The sequence below is a fragment of the Orcinus orca genome, chromosome 20 (assembly GCF_937001465.1).
Source record: "Orcinus orca chromosome 20, mOrcOrc1.1, whole genome shotgun sequence".
Taxonomy (NCBI): Eukaryota; Metazoa; Chordata; class Mammalia; order Artiodactyla; family Delphinidae; genus Orcinus; species Orcinus orca.
The window spans coordinates 8,487,522-8,514,626 of NC_064578.1; the positions used below are offsets into that span (position 1 = coordinate 8,487,522).

At 48.2% G+C, this 27,105-nt stretch overlaps 1 long non-coding RNA gene across 7 annotated transcripts in view; it reads left to right on the forward strand.

Moving 5' to 3' along the window:
• The window catches only part of LOC117196725 (uncharacterized), a 214,527-nt gene that overhangs the window by 154,133 nt on the left and 33,289 nt on the right, over positions 1–27,105 (forward strand). For all 7 annotated transcript variants that reach the window (XR_007474457.1, XR_004477053.2, XR_004477052.2 and 4 more), the window contains one exon: positions 231–340. This is a non-coding gene — a long non-coding RNA (uncharacterized LOC117196725). The remainder of the gene's footprint in view (positions 1–230; positions 341–27,105) is intronic.

The following is a 27,105-nucleotide window of genomic DNA, read 5'->3' on the forward strand; positions in this document are numbered from 1 at the left end:
AGAGTGGCACTTTAGAGGGATGTGATAGTCTGGGCACATTGCATAGAACAGACTGGGGAGTATGTGTACAAGCTGTGGGGAGACCAGTTTGACGCCAGCATGTATACATCATAGACAAATACCCCTACTAATGTCCAGTGAAAGACCTGCTCTGAATTCTGTGGACTATAGAGGAAACTTAGATGGCCCTACTTTGAACAATTAACAAACATCCTGGCATTGCTTTTCAGACAGAAGACTGAAATCTGAGAGGCTTAGCAGAAGGAGTTAAGGAGCCCATCAAGAGGAGGATGGACAGACCAAAGAAAATAGCCCGAGGGAACAGACACCTGAGATACAGGTATGTTCCAGTTACTTTTTCAATTGTTATTTGGATTCAGCAATTGAGAGCTTGTTCTGTCTCAGACCTGTATCAAGTGCTTCATATTTATCAGAGTTAGTGCTCACCTCCATCCTACAAGGCGTGTAGTATTACTAAATATTTTCTACAAAGAAAGAACTGGAAGTTTAGAGAGGGAGAGTACCTTGAGGTTATACAGTCGGTAAGCAGTAGAGGCAGAACTTGAACCCAGGTCTGTGCTGGCAAATGTTGGCTCTTCACCACCATCTTCTTTTTTTATTATTATTTATTTTATTTATTTATTTGTGGCTGCACTGGGTCTTGGTTGCTGCCCGCGAGCTTTCTCTGGTTGCGGCGAGCGGGGGCTGCTCTTCATTGCGGTGCACAGGCTTCTCACTGTGGTGGCTTCTCTTGTTGCGGAGCACGGGCTCTAGGCACGCGGGCTTCAGTAGTTGTGGCATGCGGGCTCAGTGGTTGTGGCTTGCGGACTCTAGAGCGCAGGCTCAGTAGTTGTGGCGCACGGGCTTAGTTGCTCCGCAGCATGTGGGATATTCCCGGACCAGGGCTCGAACCCGTGTCCCCTGCATTGGCAAGTGGATTCTCAGCCACTGTGCCACCAGGAAAGCCCACCACCCCCACTCTTTAACCTCTTACGCTGGTTTTCATTTGCTCTGTTCCCATTATATTTGGGAACAGTTTCAGGTTCTTCTGTACTTTGCCATAAATACGTAGAACCTTAGCTCTAAAGGGTCTTAGACATCAGAGGGGCCAATCCTCTTATGTTACAGGGGAGCAACATGAGACTTACGGCTATGCTGGGAGCCACCCAAGGTCCCCCGGCAAATGTTGGGCAAGTGAGGTACGGAACCTAGAATCTTCCAGCAAACCACACTGCTTGTTCAGCTCAATCATGCTCTTTCAAGATGGACAGATTTTGCCATCATAAAGTTTTACTGAGCCTGTGGCCTCGGTTGGTCAAGAGGGGAAGTTCTTTTTTTTGGGGGGGGGCGGTATTTTTGAGCTTTTCTCTCATACATAATTTGCTTACTGAACCAAACCTATAAAGCATATATACATTCTTTTTAATATTCTTTTCCATTATGATTTATCCCAGGATATTGAATATAGTTCCCTGTGCTATACAGTAGGACCCTGTTGTTTATCAGTTCTCTATATAATAGTTTGCATCTGCTAACCCCAAACTCCCACTCCATCCCTCCCCGACTCCCTCCCCCTTGGCAACCACAAGTCTGTTCTCTATGTCTGTGAGTCTGTTTCATAGATAGGTTCATTTGTGCCATATTTTAGATTCCACATATAAGTGTTATCCTATAGTATTGTCTTACTTTCTGACTTCATTTAGTATGAGAATCTCTAGTTGCATCCATGTTGCTGCATATGACATTATTTCATTCTTTTTTATGGCTGAGTAGTATTCCACTGTGTTTATGTACCACATTTTCTTTATCCATTCATCTGTCGATGGACATTGAGGTTGTTTCCATGTCTTCGCTATTGTGAATAGTGCTGCTATGAACACAGGGGTGCATGTATCTTTTTGAATTACAGTTTGGTCTGGGTATATGCCCAGGAATGGGATTGCTGGATCATATGGTAATTCTATTTTTAGTTTTCTGAGGACCCTCCATACTGTTTTCCATAGTGGCTGCACAAACTTACATTCGGGGTGGCGGGGGACAGTTCTTAAACACTGGTCTGCAAACAAAGTAATCATCAAATGACTGATATGAAAAATCAGATGAGTTTGGGCACTAGATCTAGACAATTATTTTGTCTGGTCTCCCCTTCTCTGATGGGAGGAAGAAATGTTACTTAACCTGTATTAAATGTTGAACATTTTAGAACCTGCAGCTGGACTCAGTGCTTAATTATTCACAGATTGCTTAGGGCCAAATGCTGTCTGCTGGGGCAAGGATTCTTTGGTTACCTACAACTCCAGTGCAGATAGGAAAACTTCATTTCACAACTGCAAAGGGATAGCCCCCCTTAGGTAGAATGGTGGACCAGTTAAGCTTTCCAAAAGGGAAATTTGCATTATTTAGCCTTCAAATTTTACCTCAGTACCTGAAACATAGCACAAAGTACCTAGAAGATATTTGATAATCTTTAGTCTTGTGTAATTAAATGCAATTAATATGTAGCTATTCCAGATTCTGGAACTTACAAATCTGTCGGCAATTCTTGTCGGCAGGAGAGCATCCAACTGGGAACAGTCTCTTCTGGGTGGGAGGGACTCCGATTCAGCAGCAGCAAACTTTAAGATTCAAGATAGACTCTTGGTGTTTCCAACAGAAGACTTGAGGCTCATCTCTGTTGTGAATGGGGGTATTTGGGAAGCTCAGGATCTATCAGAATGCCAGGGCTTGAAGATTTTAGCAGAATTTTTCACTTTCAGAGATGCAGTCAATCGTCTCTGGGTGCACCTAGAAAGAAACGTTATCTTCAGTGCTATAATTGAATTGATTTTCTATTTTTAAGATAAAGAACACCAACTTTTCCAACCAGAAGGAAATCTCTGCAGGCCGCTTTTCCTACATCTCTGTCTTAACCCTCTCCCCTCTGATGAATAGGTATTAGTTAATTTCTGGCCCATCAGTATGTCTTCTCAACCTCTGGAGAGACACAGAGCTCTTTATCCTTCCTGCTGGGATGGCACTATGCCTTTTCCCTGACTGTTCACCACCATGGAAAAACTCACTTAGAGCTGTGGCTAGCAAACAAAACCCTGGAGGTATTTTAAAAAAATAAAAAATAAAGAAGACAGGGTAACGCGATGTGTGGAATTGGGCTTAAGCTCTGAAAGGTTTTTAATTCTGTCTCCACTGTTTACTCTTTGTGCGGCCTGAGGCAAGGGAAATGACATCTCTGAACCTCAGTTTCCTCGTGGACATAACATTTTCCTCAGGTCATCATGATGGTAACACGCAATCCCTCCACTCTGGTTCCTTGCACAGTCCCTGGAGCAAGGTGAATCCCATAATTATTCTCTCTCTGTTAAAAAAAAAAAAATTGGTATGAAGCCCCTATATCATTTTATAAATCCAGAACAGCTACCCTTATTTCAAAAAAGACACTGTGAAAACTTAAAGGGAAAGATAGATAGGACCGAGAGTTGAGCAAGGTTCTGAACGAAAACAAGAGGCAACCAACAATAACAGGGGATTTGCCGTAATCGTTTCTGAAGATCTTTCCTGAGTAACTTGCGGCTCTTGCACAATGGCCAACCGTGAATTTGACAAACAGAATGATTGTTTTGGTCTGTGGTAGGTCAGAGCACAGCAGTAGACCAGAAGGTCATGGAGGGGATTTAAATTGGGTAAATCTTTCAACCCCTTCTGACAGATTAAGTGTAGTCAGCCTTGATAGAAACTGCCAGTGGTAACTTCTGCATTTCCAAGGACCCACACACAAGCTGACACCTTGGGTGTTAATAGGCATTGCTGTGTTTGCTTTGGATGCGGTAATAAGTGCGAAGAGAATGAGACCTTCCCTAGATTCTTAGACATAATCACTTCTTGGATTTCACTAAGTTGAGGAATGAGGTTTCTCATTGAGGCTGCAAGACTAGGTGATGAGGTCATAGCCCCTTTTTGGTCGCTGCTTTAGGCCAGAGACCCAAGCCAGACTTTCAGCTTCCAGCTGACACATTCAGAAGAGAAAACATATGGTCATAATGTATATATTCTGTATTTTTTAGAGCGAGTGAGCCTTTTGCTCCGATTGCCCCCCTCTTGTTCGCACGCACGCCCCCAGAGTTCCTGCAGTCAGCCACACTCACTAATGGTGACAGTCACGGATGGGATTTCAGGGAGCCTTGCCTTTTTTTTATTTGATGATGAGGAAAAGAGAGAGTATTGTGTATGAATTGGCCTGTCTCCTACAACCCTGTGGTATCAAGATGAAGAAACGTCATCAGGAAAATCAAGGCCGAAAACAGGAGTGCAAACTCCCAGTAGCAAATCTGAAGAGGGAGTCCTGCGGTTTAATATAATGATAATATCAACAGTTGGACTCTTTACACTAGTCCCCTCTTATCTCTGGGGATATGTTCCAAGACCCCCCAGTGATGCCTGACACCTCGGATGGTACTGAGCCCCGTGTATACTATGTGTTTTCCTGTACTTTCGTACCTATGAGAAAGCTCCCGTTTAATCAGCTACTTTCAACCTGCTTGTATTGAGACCGTGCCTTGTCATTCATAACAATGCATAGAAGTTTCGTTTGGGCTCTCTTACCCTCCCGACCCACAGCACACTAGTGGCCAGAGTTGACTCCCGCTTAGCCTGGAGAGAAGACTTTTTTAGCATGGGATTTTCTCGGGACTTTGGAGATTTTATGGTTCAAGTCCCCGCTCTTTGTAGGCTGCAAGGACCCTCAACTTTTCAGTCCAGGGGGCTCTTTCCACTTGCTCTCAGGAAGGAGAACTGGCTGGGGGATCATCTCCAGAATAGGTGGCCTGGACTCCTAGCTGGAACGTCTTCATCCCCACGCCCTGACCCAGTAGCAGCTCACGTAATTTTGCTGGCCTCTGTGTGTGGCCTTTCACTCTTTGCTTTCCTCCTCCTCTTTCCATGACTAAACTTTAAACTTAGGGGTCACAACTCTCATCTGTGCATCCCTGGCAGTTTGCCTAGTGTCCTGCATACGGTAGGTGCACCATAAATGTCAGATACTGTAAGAAGGACTGGGAGATGGCTCCGTCAGCATGAAGCCAGAGGGAGGATATATGGGCCTCTGACAGGCCCACTCTTTGGGATCTTTCTACTGGGGTGACTCCAGCCAGGACAGAGAGGGATGCTTCCCCAGCACTTCCCTAGCCAGGGTGCGTTCCTCACTGTGTTTCCAGAACCATCGCTCTTCCAGGGCCTAGGAAAACACTGACATCACAGAGGAGATGCAGCCCAAGCCTGGAGCTTGGGGAGGTACTCCTCACAGAAGGCCAGGCATCCCTTCCTCAGATGCCTAGCGTGCTTTCCAGATCAAGACTTGGAGAAAAAACCCAGCCACCACCTCCTCTTTCTTAATGCCCTGCACTCAGCTCCCGTGACCCCGTTGCCCATCTCGGGCAGCCCCGGCACATCCCACAGCTGTCCACTTGTTGGTGCAATCCTTAAACTCCCTGGGCTCCACTAATGGCTCTGTGCCCATCTCACAGGCACAATCAGGTTTTAACCTCCCTCCCCCTCCTTCCCTGGTGCCTCTGATATTGCTTTACCTACAGATTCTCAAAAGCACATCTGTCTCCTTCCTCGAAGAGTATGGTGGGAATTATTTTTCCCTGTCCAGCACCCTCAAAATACTTGTCTCTCCTATTGGGGTATATGCCCCCCAGGTTGCATCGTAGCAACAACGTAACATTTTTTGATTGGGTTCTACCTCCCCTGTAAGGCCATTGAGGGCACAAATGAGGTCTTTTCATTACCTTCCTGATGGAAATCTAGCACCAGAGACTTACACATGTTTGGCACTTGGTACATATTTATGAAAAGAAATGGGATAAAACAACCTGGAATGAATAGATTCATTAAATGGGTGTGATCCTGCATACCGGCTATCTGCAAAATAATGTAGATATTTAACAAGCATTTAAAGTATCTTTAATTCTTTAAAATGGTCTTAATAATCTGCTTTGGGTAAAGGAAAGTATAAGAAATGAAAATATATGTAGGAATCATTGTGAACTCTGATATACTCATAGAATGGCTGAGGAGAAAGAGCGTGACACTGTAAAATGATGGAGAGGATTTGGAGCAACCTGAACTCCCACACATTTTTGGAGGGAGAATAAAATTGTCAGAACCACTTTGGAAAACTGTTTAACGGCTTCTCAAAAAAGTTAAATACACATCTACCTAATGACCCAGAAATTCTATTCCTAGATATTTATCCAAGAGAAATGAAGGCATGAATCTACAAAAAGCCTTGTGTGAGAATGTTCATAACAGCTTTACTCATAAGAGCCAACGACTGGAAAAAGACCAAATGTCCACTGATAGGAAAAATGGATAAAGAAACTTGGATATAGTGAAAATGGAATATTATTCAGCAAAAAAGAAGGATAAACGGCATACATGTGGCAACATGGATGAATCTCAGAAATAATGTACTGAGTGAGAGAAGTCAGACACAGAAGTACAGACCGCACATGCAATTCCATGTATACGGAATTCTAGAATGTGCAAAACTAAGCTGCGGTGGAGAAATCAGACCCGAGGTTATTTCTGAGGTGAAGAATCGACTGGAAAATGGCACAAGGGAGCTTTTTGTGGTGATGGAAACATTGTGTGTCCTGGTTAGAGGCGGTGAGGTTACACAAGTGTATGTATTCATCAAAACACAGTCACCAGGGCGCTGAAGAGCATTTCTCTGTGTGTAAATGAAAACTCAGTTTAAGGAACTCACTTTGGATGCATTGTTTCTCAAGTCTCAAACAAAGAAAAGCCTAGAATTGGGGAGTAGAAAGTGACCTGGGGAAGCCACGTGGTACCACTCAGAATGTAGATGGAGAATCCCCCAGAGAAGGGACATGCTCATAATCACTGAGACTTTGTGGCTGGAGCAGCGGGAGAACTCAAGGCCTCATATGCAGGAGGGCTGGGAGCCACTGAGTGACCACTTGCAATGGGAATGCTGACCATTAAGTCCACCCTGCACTCCCCTGGCTTTAATATTATCAGTTAATTGGCCACTGAACTTTGGTCAGCCTAGTGTACCCATCTGCCCACCCCTATTCTGCCCCAGGCCCCTTCACAACGTTTTCTGACGATACTTCACCAAGGAGGATGATTTCCCAAGCTTCATCTCCGTGAAGACCAGTGTGGAGCTAGGCTAGCTAGAAGAAACCAGAATTGCATTATCTCAATATAGGAACTCTGGTTTTGAGATCACTCTTAGGCTGTTGGAGAGTCCCTAAAAGAGATTCAACAGCTCTGAGGGCAGGTGGAGGAAACCCTAGTAGCCATAAATCAGGAAAAGTATCCTGGGACCAGATTCAAGAGAAATCCAAGCTTCTACAGAGACTGAGGAGAGGTCACTGAGTCAAGCAGAAGAGGGAGTGAGAAGCAAATCCACCCATCACCTCACATCGCCCCTGCAAACCAAGCTGGGCTCTGTGCTGTGTTCTAAACCGTCTCTCTCTCACTTGCCAGACTCAGGACCCTCCTGGGGGCCTCCACTCCCACCGCTGGCTCTTTACCCTTTACAGTAACCAGGCATCACTTGGATACCCGTGAGGGCGGCAGAGAGGGTCCGCCAGGCGCTATGTGGGCTCCAGCCCCATCATTTCTGCAGAAGACAGAGAAGGGGCCTTATTAAACCACGGCACAACTCTGAGACGAAACCTAAGTTCTGAATCTTAAAAATATCAGGATGGGACGTTCTCTGTAGGATCTGGCTACATTGCGTATCAACTTAGATGGAAGGCACTTGGCGTCTAGCTGATTCTTTTCCTCCACTGCTCCTTGTTTAGCCAGGGACTTCCTCAGCAGGGCATCTGCTCCACCTCTTTCCCTAAGGACCTCCGTATGTCCACTCTTACTGGAAGTGGGAACTCATGGGAAGGCCGGCCATGAGTTCCCAGCTGAAGGCTGTCTCTTGGAGAGAGGAAAGCTAGCTAATAGCTGTGCAAAACTTTTTTTGCAAGCTCCAAGGGGCCATCTCTTATTTCAATGCCAGGCACTTAGTAGATGCTTTAAAAAAAAGAAAAGAAAACACACACACACACATATATTGATTGGGTAAAGAATGAGTGAACATTTGCTTTCTGGAATCTATAGCTTTTCATCTCAGTGTATTCTGGGGGAAGGGATCAGCTTGAGGTTTGGAATCCAGTCAGTCTGTTATTTAAGGGTATCGCCTTGCCATGAGATGTGCTATGCTATGCTACGCGTAACACATAACTTCTCTGAGCCTCAGGTTGCTCATGTTCTATATGGGGAAAATAATAATATTTAACTTAGAGCAGGGGCTTTTAGCCTGGAGTCCAGGAGTCCTTAAGGAGCCCTTAAAATTGAATGTCATGTTTGATACATGTGTACTTTTATGAAGGAAAGAGTTTTAGATTTCATCAGATTCTTTAACTAGGTTAGTGACTTTAAAAAAAAAAGAAAAAGAAAGAAAGAAAGAAACCACTGTGACCTTAGACTTTTTCACGTAGCTGGAGATAGCGTATATAAAGTGCCTGGGAATGCCAGACTCCACTGCAGCTTCTGTACAATCCCTGGCTGGCTGGAGGGGGCTTTCCGAGCTCTGTACCAGGCTGTCCCAACGCTGTGCGTCTGCAGCCCTCAAGATACACATTTTGAGCGACATACTAGGTCATCATCCATCCACAAACCCTTTCCTCACTCTGGCCTCAGGTTCTTGTCTGTAATGTGAAAACGTCAGACTTGGTGTTCATTCGGACCTAGCAGGTGTTAATATCCTCACTGTGTGAGGAAGGACCAAAGTTACTAGCTCTGCGCTTCATTCTCCCGAGGGCTAAGGAGAGTGGTCTCTGCCTTTTAGCTCCAAGAATGGCTCAGTCGTTGAATGGAAGTTAATTTTGGTGCAAAGACAATCAGGAGTCTGGGAAGAGGGTGGGAAGGCGTTCTCAGGACCACGCGAGGAGCAGAGTAGATGGACACCTTCGGGCTTGTTCATTGGTAAAGGGTGATGGGGTCGTGATGCCAGGGTTTTGGAGGAGCAAACGGGTTCAGAGGGGCAGAATGCAGGTAGGGTCACAGTTTCTCTGCTCGTTTCCAATTGCTCAAGCTGCAAAAGGAAACTGAGATAAACACGTGTGTTTGGAGGACAAAGCACCGATTTGCCTAGATTTAGGCAGAAAAGAACCTCATTGGCTCTGTTCCTCTGTGGCTTGTTTCCAGGGGCTCTTGAAGCCCTCCTGTGGGAAAAGCACACCTCCTGTGGACCCCTCGTTTAGGGCAGCCTTTGAAACACACACTCTAGATGGCTGTGGGGAGGGAAGATGGGAGACTGAAGCAGCCTTCCCCCACCCCTCGCCTGACGTGCAGGCATCCGGGGAAGAGGCCAGAGAACCTGGTCACCCTTGGTTAGTTCTGCCATGGGTCCAGGCGTCTCCAAGCATAGACGGAGTGAGTGTGTTGAACAAAATATGTTAGATGGGAAATTCTGGCACTGGCTAGAAAAATTGGAGATGCCACCTACCTTCAGGGTGCTGTGCGTCTCCACCCTTTCTGTGAACTGGATGCCTTCACGGGCCTCTCGCCGCTGTGGCCTCTCCCATTGCGGAGCACAGGCTCTGGACGCGCGGGCTCAGCGGCCATGGCTCACGGGCCCAGGAGCTCCGCGGCATGTGGGATCCTCCCGGACCGGGGCACGAACCCGCGTGCCCTGCATCGGCAGGCGGACTCTCAACCACTGCGCCACCAGGGAAGCCCCACGTTGTAGATATCTTAACGTCATGTTACAGTGTGTCCTACTACTGTTTTTCATTGCCTTAAAACACGTTTAGTAATTTGTCAATGCCGTGAGTTTTCTGGATAGCAGAGCTCCTTGGGGAGGCAAGGGCTGTGCCGAGTTCTTTGCCATCCAAATGGTCATGGGACAGAATATCCCCTGGAGGGGATCACCCCTCCCCCCCAGGGAGCTGCTAGAGCTTGGAATGTGGGACAGCCTCGGGCCCCTCCGCATTTATGGGGTGAAGGGGTGGGAATTGCCCCACCTGCTGGTTTGGGTGCCTTAAGTCCCATCCTTATCAGGCTTGTTGGCTCCCTAGGAATTCTCAAAGGCTGTTTGGGGGACACACCTGTATGGGCGTCACCTGGACCAGCCCACTAAGCCCTAGACTCCGTGACCTCACAGCCCTTCAACAGCATCTGGTGTTTGCCTCATCCTGTCTGCTAGACTGTGGGGTCCCCCAGGACAAGTCTAGGTTAAAACCCGCCTCCCTCTGGGAAGCTTCCCAAACCAGTCCCTCAGTCTCCACCATGGCAGCAGACTCACAGCCTGGAGTCTCACTTCCCAAGTTGAATTATAACCGTTCACACAACGCGTTTTCTCTCTTTGTCTCCTTTGTTCATTCCAGAATTCTTTTCTCTCTCGTTTTAGTTCTTTCCCTCCCTACCACCTGCTTGTTGTCAGTTTTAGAGTTCATTTGTTCAATCTTCATCTGCTCATTCATTCAAAACATTTATTGAGCACCTCAGCCCCTGCCATCATCAAACTCACTGTCTAATTGGTGAGGCAGGCAGTAATCCGATCGTCTTTTAAAATAAATAAGTGAACAGAAGAAAAGGAAAGTTGAAAACTGTGGCAGGTGCCGTGGAGGGGAATTGCATCATGTACTGAGAGTGTAGAATATTGGGGTATGACTCCAGCAAGTTAGGGGAGGCTCCCCTGAGGAGAGCAGAAGAGTAAGAAACGAGGCAGGGAGGAGAGAGTAGCATGCGCAAAGGCCCTGCGGTAGGAGAAACCATGGTGTCTGCTAGGCCTTGAAACAGGCCTGGTGCGTCAAGAGCAAAAGGATCAAGGGGCAGTGTGACGCGAGACAAGCTGGAGAGGAATGGGAAAAGGGTTGATTGGGCGATTGGTTGAATGTGCAGTTGGATGAATGAATGGGTGAGCGAGCGAGAATATTTCTTGCATCGTCACAGGGAATGATGAGAGAGTATTGGTTTTCAAGCCAAGATGGCTGAGTACCAGTTGCGTCCCTCCCTAGCGCTAGTCCCTCTGTGATATGGGTTAAGTCAGCTCTGCTTTCTGAGCCTCCGTGTCTGCATCTGCTGTGATGGGGGCGTCATTGCAGTGACATTTTACGTTTTTCCTATGGACGTGCTTGTAAAGTTTACTCCAGGGTGTGCCGGTGGGTGCTCTAGGCAGATGCTTCCCCAGGCACGATGGTCCCACGAATGCGTCAAGCCAGCCTGGTGGCAGGCAGCGGGGGATCGGTCACATCTGCCTTTTCACAACACACCATGCCCAGTGACACAGCACATCCCCAGCTGCCCCTGGCCTCAAGGTGCCAGTCGAGACACACAGGCACTCAGTGTCGCCACGACTGAGGAACCATCTGAGAACAGACTCCCTTGTGCAGAATCACTTGTGCAAAAATAATAATAACATTAACGGTGAAATGTGAAAAGCCCTAAATCGTGTGAGGAGGAGAACCTGCCTGCTTTGCTATCAGAGGGCAGGAAAGCCTGGTGTGCCCGCCCCTGCCGTCTGTGCCGCAAGCTCCCCAGGTGTCCGCGCTAGACACGTAGCTCACCCGCACCGTAGCTGCGTGTCCTTCCATTTGCTTTCAGACCTCGCTTTGGGTCGTTCACCAGACAGCAGTGTTCACTGTTCAGAGAGCCCTCGAGAGAGGACTCAGGCTCGGGCATGCCCTCCAGGGCTTTGCGAGGAAGACAGACAGAGGAGTCTCCATCTACAGTGTGTTACGGCCTGTAAATGCCCCAGCGGAGGTTCACTCATTCAGCCGGTCAGTGAGCAGATATTAAGGGCCAGGCAGTTTTAGGTGCCTGTGAACAAGACCCTCAGAATCCTTATCCCTCCTAGAGGAAGCAACAATAAACCAAATAAATACATACCTCATATAGAGCATGAGACAGTAACATGGAGAGAAAGCCAGCAGAGGAGGCGGGTGGGGAGAGCAGGGGCAGAGGGGTGGGTTGCAGTTTTAAGTAGGATGGTCAGGTGAGCCCCACTGAGAAGGTGACATCTGAGCCAACAGGTGCAGGAAGCCTGCAGGGAACTGTTTTCAGGCAGAGGGAACAGAGAGCACCTAGACCCTTGGTTAGAGGATGCCTGCAGGAGGGGCAAAGCCTCCCCGCTCCCACCACGGATGTGCCGGAGACAGAATGTTTGAGGTTTCGGCCCCAGGGTGCCAGCCAGACCCCGATCCATTGGTGTATTTGAATTCAATAGAAATCTCAGTGTCGCCAGTGTTTCCTAACCCCCCGACCCATTGCTTGTAGCTCTAACCATCTGTGCCATAACTTAGTATATGCCTGTGGTAGACAGAACAGAGGCCCCCCAGAGGTGTGCCCGTTCTAAACCCAGAACCCGTGAGCATGTTATCTTACACGGAAAACGAGACTTTGCAGATGTGATTACGGTAAGGGTCTTCATGGGGAGATTATCCAGGTGGGCCCATCATATTCACAAGGGTCCTTCTGGGAGGGTGCCTGGAGGGTCAGAGCCAGAAGAGATGTGACAAAGGAGGCAGAGGTCACGGTGACACAGGGCAACAGGCCAAGAAATGCAGGCAGCCTCTAGAAACTGGAAGAAAGGAGGAGTGGGTTCTCCCCAGGAGCCTCCAGAACCAACGCAGCCCTGCCCACACCTTCATTTTAGCCCCCGGGACCCATTTTGAACCTCTGACCTCCAGATCTGGAGGATAATAAATTTGTGTTCTTTTACGTTGCTACGTCTGTGGTTAGCAGTTGTAGAGGCAAAAGGAACTTAATACAATTCTAAAATTATTTTATCTAACAGGAAGTATATGTAGTGTTTATATAGTGCCAGGCCCCTTTCCAGCTCTTTACAAATAACAGTTCATCCTTTCATCTCCATAAAGATTCTTCAGAGTCGGTACTGTTAGTATCTTCATTTTACGGATGAGGTCATTCAAGCACAGAGGGGTTAATTAATCTGCCTAGGGTCACACAGCTCTAAGTGGCATGGGCAGGATTTGAACCCAGGCCATCTGGCTTCAGGGGCAGCGCATTTCTGCTCTGATTGATTTTCTTACACTGGCATCAGTGACCCCATCAAGGCCCTTGCCTTTCTCAGAGCGGACCGTCATCTCTGCTCTTCAGCGTTTCTCACCTCAAGTGGACATCACGATGGTGAATCCGTGGACAGTGCTCAGAAAGGACCTCAGACGCCACTAAATCAATATGGAAACTAATATTTGGTTCCATTTCTGAGGGAAAATGCAGAGATAATCAATCTTTTGTTTTAATTTTGTAGTGTAACCCAATACTTCTTACAGAGGCACAATTCATAAAATGCACGCTTTTAAAATGTACAATTCAGTGACTTTTAGTGTATTCACAAGGTTGTGCAGCTATCCCCAATTTCAGAAAATTTTCGTCATCCCCCAAAAGAAGCTCCGTACCTGGAAACAGCACTGCCCCTCCCCCTACTCCCAGCCCCAGAAACACACATCTGCTTCCTCTCTCTCTCTCTATGAATTTGCCTATTCTGGTCGTTTTATATAAATGGAATCATGGAAAATGTGACTCCTTCATTTAGCATAACGTTTTCAAGGTTCAACCACATCGTAGCTTGTATCAGTCCTTCATTCCTTTTCGTGGCTGGACAATATTCCGTTGTGTGGTGTGACACAAGTGTATTTATCGATCACCAGTTGATAGGCATATGGGCTGTGTCCACCTTTTGGCGATTATGAATGACACTGCCACGGACATTCATGTCATCGGTTTCCTCGTGCCTAATTAGGAGGGACTTCCAGACAGAGCCCAATAGCTTCCAGAACCCTGTTGGCAGAACCCTGCAGGTAAGTTGCTGTTCTTACAGCCCATGGTCCTGCAGTGAGATGCTGACACCCCCTGGAAACAAACGTCAGGATTCAAGGGGCAGCAGGTCCACCTGGAGGGGCTGCAGTGTCCTCTGTCGTGAAGGTGGCAGGAGGAGATTCAGGAGCAGTTGTTTCAACCCTGCTCCTCCCTCACGTGCCATGCCAACCCGAGCATGCCCTTCCCCTCGCCGGGCCTCAGTTTCCCCATCTGTAAAGGAAGCTCTTCATGAAATGGGGGTGCTTATACTTGAAGACTGAACAGCTCCGAGCTGACATGCTGTTGTGGTTATTTCTTCCACTGGGTCCGCTGAAATACATACACGCTGTTATACTGGTTTATGGTGTGCACTTTATGTGGATTGCATGCGCCGAACAAAGTACTGTTATCTTTTAAACGTAATATGGTATGTAATTGTTTATGACCGAAGGTTCTCAGCTTTCACTTTGAATAGGATCATGCTTCTCAGGATCAGTTGGAGAGAAGGAAAAACAGTTCTGCCCCAAAGCTCTAATAACCAAAGGCCATGGATACATGCTTTTGTCAATAACAAAGGAAAACTATTGAAAACCTTAAACACGATAATAATAATAAGGGAATTGCATCACGTAATCACAACCACCTCTTCCAAGTTCATGTCTACACCAACCCTGACTCCAAGGAGGCATGTACCCTGGGCCTGAATGTGAAGCCAGGAGTCCCAAGGCTGTGACCACATACCCCACTTGTCCCAGGGTGCCCCAAGGGACATGTCGGCCAGCAGCATTGCCGAGGGCAGGGACACAGTAACCACCATGGCGGTAACACACTGAATAAGTGCTATTTCCATTGCACATACAACGGCAGGAACCAGCATGGATGTGGCCTTCTCCTGCCCCGAAGCAAGTTAAAAATATTGCCTGCTTCTTTGCTCGCTCCCGTCTTAGCCCTGCACATTTAAAAATACACCCGTCAGTGGCTCTGCGTTTGAAAATGTATTTTGCATCTGATAATTACGATGCATTTAAAGGGCAAAATTAGAAAGCGCAGAATTAGGCTGGCGGCTTAATTAGCCCATTCTTTCCTCTAATGGGTGAAATTTGGGCAACTGTCTGCTCAAGGGGCACAAAGACCCCTAATAGGGCTGATGGAAATTCACCAGCTCCTCTGTCAACCCCGTCACTCAGCAAGCGGGATGGGGGATTAACTGCGCGCCGAGAAATGTGAGACCCTCGAAGCAAGAAGATTACACCCTCTTGTCCTCAAGAAAATGACATGAGTGCGATTACAGAGTCATCTATCAACTGGTAATAGACACACTCAGGGCTTCCCGGAGGCCTGGTGGAACCAAGGTGGCGATGGGATTGTATGTAAGTCAGCAGCTTGATGTGTTTGGTGATCACACCCCCGTTCTCACCTGAAGATCCGTTTCCCCTCCAGCCCTGGTCTTGCTAAGCAACTACTAAATGCCTTCCTCCGCTCACTGGGGCTGGCCACTGTTCCCAGGCTCCTGAGCTATTCTCGGAAGGCGCAGTGAGCTGGCCAGGACAGGTTTGGAAACTTCCAAGGACCTTCCAAGTGCCGCGCGCCTGGATTTTCTGCAATTTGATTCCACGTTCCTGATAAAGTTATCTCGATGGCTGCACTGAGCTTTCTCTGCACCCAGACGGGCGGATCCGTCCCCAGCTTTCAAGAGGGGCGTTTTCTCTCTTCGGGTCGCCATGGCCCTTCACAAGCCGGGACAGGCCCTACCGAGTGGAGGCGAAGTGATCCCAGGTATGAGTCATCCTGATGAATCAGATGTGTCCCTACTTTTTTTTTTCCCTAAGCTGCGGGTTTCTTCATAACAGAGGCTGTGTTGTTCTTTTTGCAGCCAGATCTAGAAGCCCTCTGCACGCTGAGAAAGAGGCTCTGCTCTGCTGTGTCCAGCAGATAGAACTCAGGATGGGCCGCCCCCGCTTCTGGCCGCCCAGAATTCTCTGACACAATCCATGGGGCAGCCTCAGAGCTATGGAAAGGGCCTGAGATCTGAGGTTGAACCCGGATTCTGGAGACCTGGGTGGTCTCAGACAGGACATTTTGCCTCTCTGAGGTGAACCCTCAAACTTGTAGAATTGCTGTAAAAATGCGTTCATTGGAGAGAGCAGTTCTCAACCAGGAGCCACTGTGCCTCCCAGGAGACATTTGACGATGTTTTGGAGCATGCCTGGTTATCACAAGTGTCATCTTTACCATCCTCTATGTCGCATTCGGTGCCACAGAAAAATCCTTTGTCGCCAACAATCAGTCAAAATTCGGGAATTTGTTTTCAGTGTTTCATAATCTTTAAAAAGAAAATGGACATAACCCCAAATTACGTGGGGAAACGGGGGACAGAGCAGGGAAACCGTGTCCCTGCCATGTTCATACTGTCAACTTTCTTTGTTTTTTAACCTGTTTAACTTGGCTTCATGACCATTTTTGGCCATTTCCTTCCAGAGAGCCAAAACGAAACAAAAAAAGGATAGGTTGCTAGAAAAAAAGGAATAGGTTGCTCGAAAAGGTATAAAATATTTCTAAAGCCTAGTGATTGGAATTTCTCCAGCCCCAAGCAGAATGGCTTTACCCAGAGTCCACTTGAAAGCCAAAATGGTAGCCTCAGGCAGGATTCCCGAGACAGAAAAAAAGATTCAGCAGCTGGAGCCTGGCAGACCCCTTGGAAGGGTGAGAAAAATTGGGAAGGTCTGAGTAGGGATCTCCTGGGGCCTCTTAACTCCTTGCAGAAACACCTTCCCTCTACAGCAGACAGGACTCTCTCACCCCTTGTATTTGCAACACACAGAGTAGCAGAGGAGAGGACAGACAGTATTGTGATTGTCTGTAATCGAGAAAGAAGAAATCCAGCAAAACCCCACCATGGGATAAACAGAGCCCAGGCAATGCTGAAAAAACTTCCACCCACCAGGTTTTTAGGGTGCTTGATTTACCATTCAAGTGAGCACAGCTGCGAGGAGGGGACCCGGCTCAGAGCCAAGAAGGGGAGAGAAGGGTAGCACGTGAACAAAGAGGAAGAGGATTGTTTGCAGACTAGACTATTAAAGTGACTTGGAAATAGTTTCCCTCGTTCCTCCCTGCATAAAATAGTTGTCTCTTTCAGAGGGAGGACCCCAAACTCCCAGATAGAGCCCTTACGTGCTGTTTACGCAGTGTGCTAATTGCAGTTATGGGACCCACCCCTAGCCGTTGCTCAGCTTCTGTCCAGTTTTCCCTCAGGAGCTTCCTTGGTAGCAGCCCTATTTGTGGATCTTCCGCTCAGCCCCCAACAATGAGCATAAATGGGAAATATGATGCAGCCGACGCTGAGTGGCTGTGGCTTCTGGACAGCAGGGATGCTGTCCACATGGAGTGGGTCTGTCCGGAATCAGAATGACCTTCTTTCGGGACAGGGTCTGAGGCTCAGCATCACCAGAGTTTTCCCTACAGAGCTTCTGGGAGCCTTGGTTTGGGGTCACGTTCACGTTGTCATGGGGAGTGGCTACATTAGTCACCGGTGGGTCTCACGTTTATTCTAAAATTAGCAGCAGGAATGATATAGCTTCCCTTAAGTAGCTGTTCATAGCTTGATGAAATGCTCCCGTCGCTGCATAGAAGTCAGGGTCGACCAGACACTTGCTGTGCGTGGGCTGTGACCATCACCTTGAGGGTATATACAGTTGGAACTTGCTCCCTGGCTCTTCTCATTCAACATTCTCCGCCCTTTATCGTGCCTTTAGCCCCTCAAGCTCCCAGGCAGATCCCATTTTATCCATTTCCGGTGACTGCCCTAACAATTGCCTCAAACTCAGTGGCTCAAAACAACACACACTCATTCTCTTACAGTTCCGGGAGTCAGAATTCCAGCAAGGGTCTCACTAGGCTACAGACACGGTGCCGGCAGGGCTGCGTTCCTCGGAAGCTCTAGGGGAGAATCTATGTCTTGGCCTTTCCAGCTTCTAGAAGCTGCCCACCTGCTTGATTCCTGGCCCCTTCCTCCGTCTTCACCTCTCCGTCTTCAAAGCCAGCAGTGGCAAGTCTAGCCCTTCTTACATCACATCACCTCTTTTGCTTTCCCTTGCACTTTTAAGAACACCCTTCTAACCCGGGACACTCTCCCTATCTTAAAATCAGCTAATTAGCGGCCTTAATTCCACCTGCAACTTTAATTACCCTTTGCTGTGTAATCTCGCATATTCACAGATTCTGGGGAGCAGGACATCTTCGGGGGCCATTATCTACCTACCACACTTTGCGTTCTGACGGTCTGTATCTCATCGCCTCCAACTGGCGGTTACACAGCTAGCCTTGCAGGTAGCATCCTGTGTGATCATCTTGGATTTGGGGACTTACCTGCTCACAGATAGAACACACTCATGACACATGCACACACACCATCCATCCCAGCCTCCTGGGATGGACCAGAACTAGAATTCAGGCTCTGTGAGGACAATCTGAGGCTGTATTCTGAGCGCTTAGTGCACTTGGTGTATCAGAAACACTCAAATAATTCTTGAACAAAATCAGTCGGAAGAATAAGTCCCGACCCAGGAAAGGTGTAACAATAACGCCTGGGCCCTGGGGTCAGATACAGGGCTCACTTCTTGCCTAGGTACTTAAGAGTCTGTGACTCTCTCAGGGAGCCTCAGTGACCCCATCTCTAAAGTGAGGACACAGTCCCCCATCTAACCAGGCTGCTGCAAGGATGTGAGTGTATTTAGTAGATGGCCTGGACTGTAAAAACTCTCAAAGAGCGGAGGCCGACGCTGTCTTCCTCACCCCAGCAGTTACCGCCTCGGACAGGAACACGGTCACGGAGGTGAACAAGCACCTCCAACGTTAGAGGTGCCGTGGGGGAAAGATGCTCGCACTCCTAGTTGGGAGACAGAGTAGGAAATGGTCAGTTTCCACGGCCACATCAAGGAGGCTTCGCAGACGTGTTAACACTTGAGCTGAATCAGAACCCATGAGGGGGTGTCAGAAAGGTGGGAGCGGGGAGAGGTATTCCAGGAGAGGGCACAGCACGTGCAGAGGTCCAGAGGCCTGGAGCAACCTGGCCTGTTCAGAGAGCTGCAGGTGGTTTCACAGGATTAGAGTCGGGGAGCAATGGGGGGCGGGGAGGGCACCCGCACGGCAGGCAGTGGGGCTGGAACAGAGGGTAGGAGAGCTGGCGAGCAGGCAGGCTCTGTGTGCTGTGTTAGGTTCTGACGTCTTGAGCTGGCCGTGGATAGGCTGGCACTCGTACACTCCCTGTCTACAGTCCTGTGCTTTCTCTCTCACTCATTCACACGAAGGGACACGTACATCAGACACACATAAAGTGGGTACGCCAAAAATACACACATGTGGGCCACGCACACCCACTGGATGCCCGCACAGTACACATACTGGGATGACAGGTACATTCGAGGCCAACACCTTGTGGACCTACAGACTCGTAGCCCACGCACACACAGAGAACACGAACCCCCAAAATGCATCACTGACCATGTGGCCCAACACACACACACTCGTGCATAGCCACACATACACACTGGCCACACACACCCAGGGCGCTCAACACACCGGCACACGAAGAAAGCACGCACTTACTGCCCGTGTGTCCACGCAGAACACGGGCCCTGCATAGCCTCCCGCACACTTATTAAATATGTCTACTCGCAAAATAAACACATACCGAACGTAGACTCACACTGTTTCAACACACACACACGCATCTTGACCACGCACACACAGACCCTCATTTCTTTCTGGAATGCGTCTGGGTTCCAAGGCAGGCACTTGTCTGGCCTGAGGGAGGCTCTGATTATTCTCCTAGCCCCGGCAGGCAGAGCGACTCCAAGACGTCTTTCAGATTTACACGGTTTATACGCACCTCTCTCCCCCGGAGTGATGGGCGGGGCAGAAAACGAGCAGTCGCGGGACCCCAGCACCCAGCTCCCATCTCAGCACCGGCCCCAGCCCCCTGAACACTCCGCAGCTTGTGACAGCAGGGCAGCACCCAAAAGCATTGCTGGGTCTTTTGCAAGAGTTCCCCATGTGCGACTCACCGCCTGGCCCTCCCCTCCAAGCTCAGCTGGTAGGGGGCTAGGGAGCGGGGACAGAGCCCAGCAGCTCCCAGCACTGCGGGTACCCTCATCAGCCGTCTCCCTGGGGCCCCGTTTGGGTGATGAGCCCAGCCCGCTCTCGAGCTCTGCAGAGCGGAGTCCCAACTCAACATCTGCCGGGTCTGTCGGGAGCCAGGCAGGCCCAGCTCCCTCCTCTGCCTGCGCGCCTCTGCGAGTCGGGTTCCAATGAGCTGGAACCTCGTGCTTTCGCCTGATGTTCTGACAAGTTATTTCCTGGTGGCGGCCAAGATGGAGCTGTGACCTCCATCCGGGTTAATGAGCGGAAGACACACCACGTGCCTGCCACCCTGTCTCAGTTCACTTGCCCTCCTCCGAGGAGCTAATAAACAAGGTCACGCCTCGCCTTGGGTGCACGGCCTCCTCCTTGGAGACCATTCCACGCCCTCAGTCGGAGCGGGCCTCAACAGACGGAGCCCGAGCCTCTGCTCTTTGTTAGAGAAGGAAAGCAATGGCGACGTCAGTGCAGGCTCGCGGAGGGATGTCAGTGATGGAAGGCAGATGTTATCCGTGCCCCCCCCCCCCCCCGCCTAGGAAGTTTAGTGTGAATTAGTCCCAAATCCGAGCTCCACGGATTGTCAAGAACCCAGGGTTGTGCTCACATCTGCTGTGAATTCCGCCGACAGTCATGTCCTCATATTTCTCCCGACTCCTGAGCTCACAAGCACCTGCACGTGGCTTCCGATTCCTCCCTCATGGAGCTGAACAAGAGGCCCGCATTTTAAAGGGATTTCCCGAATAAATGCACTCATCGGAAGCCTTTTGAGCGTAGTGGCTTTACCAAAAGGGCAGTGATCACAGGAAGGGGGACATCAGGACAGCGTGTGTCCCACTCCTACTTCCTCATCGTCCTCTTCCATCCCTCTCTGGAGTAACACACAAGTCCAGCCCCGTCTCCATCCGTGTGCTCGTGTTCAGGCCCAGAAAGATCAGTTCGCATCGTCACCTATCCCCAAAGAGACCTTTTCAAATATTCTTCTCTCCTGAGAGTGGGTGTCTGCCCATAAGAAATTCTCACGACAGCTGTCAAGGAGATACAGTGTCCCCACAGCACTGCATGATGAAGCTGTGTGTTCAGAAGAGAAATTCCTCCAGCAAAGGTGAATAAACGGCACAAAAGTGAGCCCGCACAGTGAGGGTACTTTCGGTATTAGAGAGAAGCCTGACGGCTTCCCAGCCGGAAAGAGTGAGATTACTGGAGTTTGGGTGTCCAGTCTGACTCTCGTTTCCCCAAGCAATGGTGAGACAGCTAAAATCTGAGTCAGAAGCCAGCATCCCTGATGGGGCCCCAAGAAAGATCTCTCCAGCCAGGGTCGAGGCCTTTGTTCCAGGCTGACAACAAAGGCCTGAACTCCAAATACCCACCCCCGCAGCCCCCAAGTCACTGTGGTTTCTCCAGGCCCAGGGGGAAGAGGGGGCCGGAGCAGGTTACAGTCCTCCTCCAAAGAGTTGACTCGGGGCCATTCAGACACAGGAGGGTTTCCTTTCAACAAAGTCTGTTTGTTTCCCCCAAGAGCCCTGGGGACTCTGTGCCAAGACAGAATGACTCACTGGCTCACAGGCCTTGCCTCGCTCTGGGAGACGCTCAGCCAGGGCACTTCTGCCCGCAGACCAGGCTCCAGGTCCCCCTGGGCTCTATGGCGTTAGCTTGGGTAGAAACGCCGCCAAAGGAGGGTTCCACGCACGAGCCTTCAGGCCTCACCCTAGCGTGGGATGCCCCTGTCCAGGTGTGCCGGCTCCCTCCAGGAGTTCAGACAGTACCACTTCACACAGGAGTCTGATCTCCCTCCAGGAGCCCCCTCCACTGGAAATCTCTGAAAGTAATGTCTGAGCTTACGTGCCAAAGCATGGAGCCTCACGCCACATGGTTTGAAGAACATCCTTTTCAGTATGTTAGGAGCTTCCAGAAAAGTTTTGTTGATGAGAGAAATCTCCTTCTTTGGATCAGTCAAGGTCAGTCACAGACACTAGTAGGATCTCTTCGTGGGCGCAAAGCTGGATACAGTTTCCACTAGTCGGCCTGATTGAGATTCGGTTGAAGCCATCCTCTATTAAATGAAGACTTGCTACCGGACCCACATGATCGTTGTAAGAACTGAAAGAGGAAAGAGGAACTCCTGTGCCAGGATGATTACTCCAGGCCAAGCAAGGCAGTGGACTGAGTCCATTACAAACACCATCTGACCTCATCCCCATCATCCATCACAGGGCTCCCGGAAGTGCCGGCGTCTTCATACCCATTTTGAGGAGACTGATGCCTGGAGAGATTAAGTAGCCCAAGTTCACACAGTTAATAAACATCAGATTACTCACCAAATGAGTAGGGCAATAGTAGATGCAAAAGGAGAGTGCTCAGCCGCCTTAGAGACCCAGAAATGTCTTAGTGGTTTGTAGGTACTTTAGAAGCTCGTGTATTAATTAGCAGTGGGTATACTAATTATAAAGCTAGCTTATTCGTTAAACATGGTTTCCATAGGTCCCTGACCATATTATTCCCCAGGCAAGTTCTTTCCTAAAACAGAAAGTTATAAACCTACAGGTGATCTTGATTGGTTTTTCTCATGCTTCCTCCCAGTAAGGGAGATGTCACTTATTCATTCAACAAACACTTATTCAGCATCTCCGTTGGGCCATGCATTCTCTTGGGGCTAGAAATAAAATTGGTGACCAAAAGGGACATGAATTTGCAGTCTGGGGCAGGTTTATCGACCTCAGCACTGCTGACGGTTGGAACCAAGTCATTCTTTGTTGGGGGAGTCCACCCTGTGCCTTTGAAAGACGTTTAACAGCATCCTTGACGTTGACCCACTAGATGTCATAGCAACCCCCAGCTGTGGCAACTAAAAATGTGTCTAGACGTCACCAAATGTTCTCCAGGAGCCTAATCTCCCCGCTCAAGAACCAGTGTTCCACAGAGGAACGGAGTCATTCATCAAACACTAATAGCTATCAGCCCGGGGGTTCAGGTGATCAGCCCTAAACCCGATTTTCTGGGTACAGCTGACCTGTGAGTGGAGGTGCAGGTCCTGGTGGAGCTAACCAGGAAAAGCAATTGTAGGGCAAGGGAGACAGGCTTTGGAAACATCTCAGAGGCAGAGGCAACAGCACGACCCAAGGCATGAGGGGAAATGGGGTCCCGCTTTGGAGTCTGTGTTGTTCAACGATCAGATCAGAATTGTGGATGAAGACGAAAGCAGCACGATTCCGTGTGCAGTTGACACAATGCAGGGAGAAGCGACAGACTCTGTATTCCAGAAGGCTTAGACAAGCTAGAACCTTGTGCCAAAATTAGGATGCGCTAATAGGAACACAAGGCAAACTCCTGCATAATGGTTCAAAAATGCCAGCCATTCAAACAGGGGAAACCTGGCTGAAAGGCAGAGATATGAGAAGGCTTTGGGGATGAGCCGTTTTCACGCTCATTCGGGCCTCAGAATACCCTGGCAGGCTTATTAAAGCACTGCTTGCTGGGTCCCACCCCCAGTGTCTGTGATTCAGGAGGTCTTGGGTGAAGCCAGAGAATTCACATTTCAACCTAGTTTCCCAAGTGGTGCTGACTCTGCTGGGCCAAGGATTAACCTTTGAGAATTACTGGTGGAGCCTCGGTTCCCAAAAGATGTTAATAACGTTGGGGTCAAATTAATAGAAACCTGGTGTCTCGTTGTAAGAGCAGGTGAGAGCTTCGGTGCTCAGACTACAGCTGGTGAGCCAGAAAGAACACCGAGCCCCTTATTTGAAGGGGAACTGGAAGGTTCCAAAGAAAAGCGAGGAAACTAGGTTATATGAAAAGTGGGTGAAGGACGTGGGGTGTTTGGCCCAGAAAAGAGAAGTTATGGGAAGAATCTAGGAGCTGCTTCAAATAGCTGAGGGACAGTGCTGTGAATATGGTTAGGATTCATTTTGTATCCCCCAGGGTCAAGCACATTAGTTCAAGATAAGGAAAACCAGGGTGGGAGTGTCAGGTTCAATGTAAAGCAGAACCTTGGAACAGTTATAGCTCTCGTGCAACACTATCCCGTGGAAATAGAATGTGAGCCATATATGTACTTTAAAACTGTCCAGCAGCCATAATGTAACAAGTAAAAAAGTAAAAAAAAAACAGGTGAAATTAATTTTAATAATACTTTTAATTTAACCTACTATTTCCCAAATAGTTTCACTTTGACATGTCATCAGTATAAACATTATTAATGAGATACGTTGCGTTCTTTGGTTTGCAGCGCGTTTTCTGAATCTAGGCTGTGCCTTACACTTGAAGCGCATTGGACCAGCCAGATATCCAGCCAGAAATGTGGCACATGTGGCTTAGGGCTCCCGTACTGGACAGTCAAGCTCTAGTGACTCATGAATCCGTCACCACCAAGTGAATGATTCCTAATTTTAATCAGTTGCTCTGCCCCATTACTGTCTTTTGGCTTTAATGACATTCATATCCCATGTGTAAATTCCTATTTTAAATTCAAATGAACTCATTATAAAGTTTTTAAATGTGTTTTGAGAATTTCATAGCATGCTTTAAGTTATCTGGAAGCAGCCTGGGGCACCCTAAATAGAGATGGTATCAGGACTCTTGCTTATAAGTGACAGGAGGCTCAATTCAACCCAGCTTAAGAACATACCAAAATAATTTCTCAGCTCACATTTTGAGAAGTCCAGTGGTGACACTGGCTTCTGGCATGGCTAGATCCAGATACAGCAATCGTGTCACCAGCAACTTGATTTTATGGCCCCAAATTCACTTACTTCTGTGTTGCCTTCATTCTTTGCCTGGATCCCCTGGAGGTAGAAATACGGCCTGAGAAATTCCAGTCTTAAATCATCCTTACAGCGAGCATTCCCTGTAGAATAAGCTTCTCTTTTCAAATAGCTCTAAAAAGCCCTAGATTTGAGGCTTATTGACTTGGATTGGAAGTGTACCGCTTATCCCAGAATCCAGCATTGTGGATTTGGTCAGGGCTGTCGCCTCCAGAGCCAGGACCCTAGGGAATCAGCCCCATGTAAACCGCAAGAATGGGCACGGGGGATGGGATCCCCAGAGGAAAGGGAAGGGTTTGACAAACACAAATATCAGATGTCCATGAGGGGGGCCTTAATGATAGAGGCCGATGGATCACTTTGTCCTGGGTTGTGAAAATTGCCTTTGGAGAAGGTCCACTTTCTCTTTACTATAAGGCACTGCTTGGAATTGCATAGGTGAGGAGCTCAATTTAAGACACGAATCTTGAATGCTTGGGCCCCGGCATCATGAGTCTTGCTTTGCTTTTTTTTTTTTTTTTTTGCGGTACACGGGCCTCTCACTGCTGTGGTCTCTCCTGTTGCGGAGCACAGGCTCCGGATGCGCAGGCTCAGCGGCCATGGCTCACGGGCCCAGCCGCTCCGCGGCATGTGGGATCCTCCCGGACCGGGGCACGAACCCGTGTCCCCTGCATCGGCAGGCAGACTCTCAACCACTGCGCCACCAGGGAAGCCCTTGCTCTGCTTTTGACCAGTCTACTTTAAGAAGTCTTGTCCCGTGCGGCTGAATTTAGGTGACAGACTAAGACTGGAATGAGGCGTAGAAAGTTTAAAGAATAAATCTAAATGTATGCGCTGCTAGGAAATTTACAAGAGTGGAACCTGACTCAACTAGGTTATAGTCTGTTCTCCTTCCCGCCCCCAGTGACTTTTCAACCAAATGGCGACTGATCTCTGGGGTCAATGATGTGAAGATCTTACAAAACTCAAAGTCTAACTTCTTCACATCCCCAGACATCCGAATCACAAACAGGGTGTGCATTTCGTCTGAATACCTGCAGCCCTCGCTCACAGGCATTCTTTATTGGTGCCAGTTACTTGTTTCATTTACCCACTAATTTCTTCCCATTGGAGTTGTTTCCCCAAAGCCATGTACTTCCTCTGCTCGTGTGTACCTAAGTAGTTCCCAAATCCAGCCAGCAACTTAGACAGGTCCATGGCTGATTCCTGAAATCTTTCCATATGCGAGTTTCAGAAACAACAGAGAACTTCAAAAATGTATCAAGCCAAAGGACTTTTAGAGACAGAGTATCTTTTGTTATATAAAATAGAATTCTTTATCTCAAACTAAGGTTTATTTAGAAGTAGCAATGGCCAGAAAATATTAGTAACAATGTGGCAATTTCCACCCCCCCCAAATACCAAAACTTTCCTTGTCCAATTTGTGGGTAGGCGTATTCATCCTTCAAGGGTCTCCAAAACATTGTGGACTCTTCTCTGAAGAATTCTCCATGCACTGCTTCGTTCTACCACTTTACCTGAGTCACTGCACTGACGAGAGGCTCTGAGGCAATGTGGCTTAAGGGACTTAGACTGTCCTAGATTCAAATCTCAGCTCTGTTGTTTCTTAACCGTGTATCCAGAAAGTTCTTAAATTTGTCTGGGTCTCAGTTTCTTCATCTACTAAAAAACCCCGAAAATCTTGTCTTGCTGAGTTGCTTTTAAACAAACATGAAGTAATGTATGTAAATTGCTCGGTGCCTAGGCCCTCAATGAAGAGTAACATTATAATTATTATTACTGCTCTGTGGTTACTTGTTTATAAGTCACTCTTTCCCATTAGACAGTGGCATCCTCTAGGGCAGGGACTGTGTCTTATTAAACTTTATGTCTCAATCCAGAATATATAATATGTTTGTTAAAATAATAACACGGGTAAAAAACGGAGGCATACAGATGAAGAAAGAAAAGTCAGTGTACAGTCAGTCTCTAGGGGACCATAGCCCTAGAACAATAATATCATACTATACCAAACCCTTTCCTTTTCAGTTGAATGTTTAGACCCTCTTAGACCGAACCACATGTTTCTGAAGAAACAGTGCCCATGGTCACGTGGGCAATATCATATGATTCAGACTGATTAAGAGCTAAGAGCCTTCAGTTAAATTTCAGTGTCTTTCAAATATCACCATACGATTAATTGTATTAAATATCTTCCTCATCTACCTCTTTCCAACCACAGTGACCAAGCAGGGACTTAAAATCAAAATAACAGTGTTTGTAAATTGAAAATGCCTGCTTGCAAATCAAGTTGTAAGTATCCCAGGCCTTGAAACCCCAAAGTTTGATTTCGGAATTCAGCCACCAACTCCTTTAGAACTAGAAAGGCTGC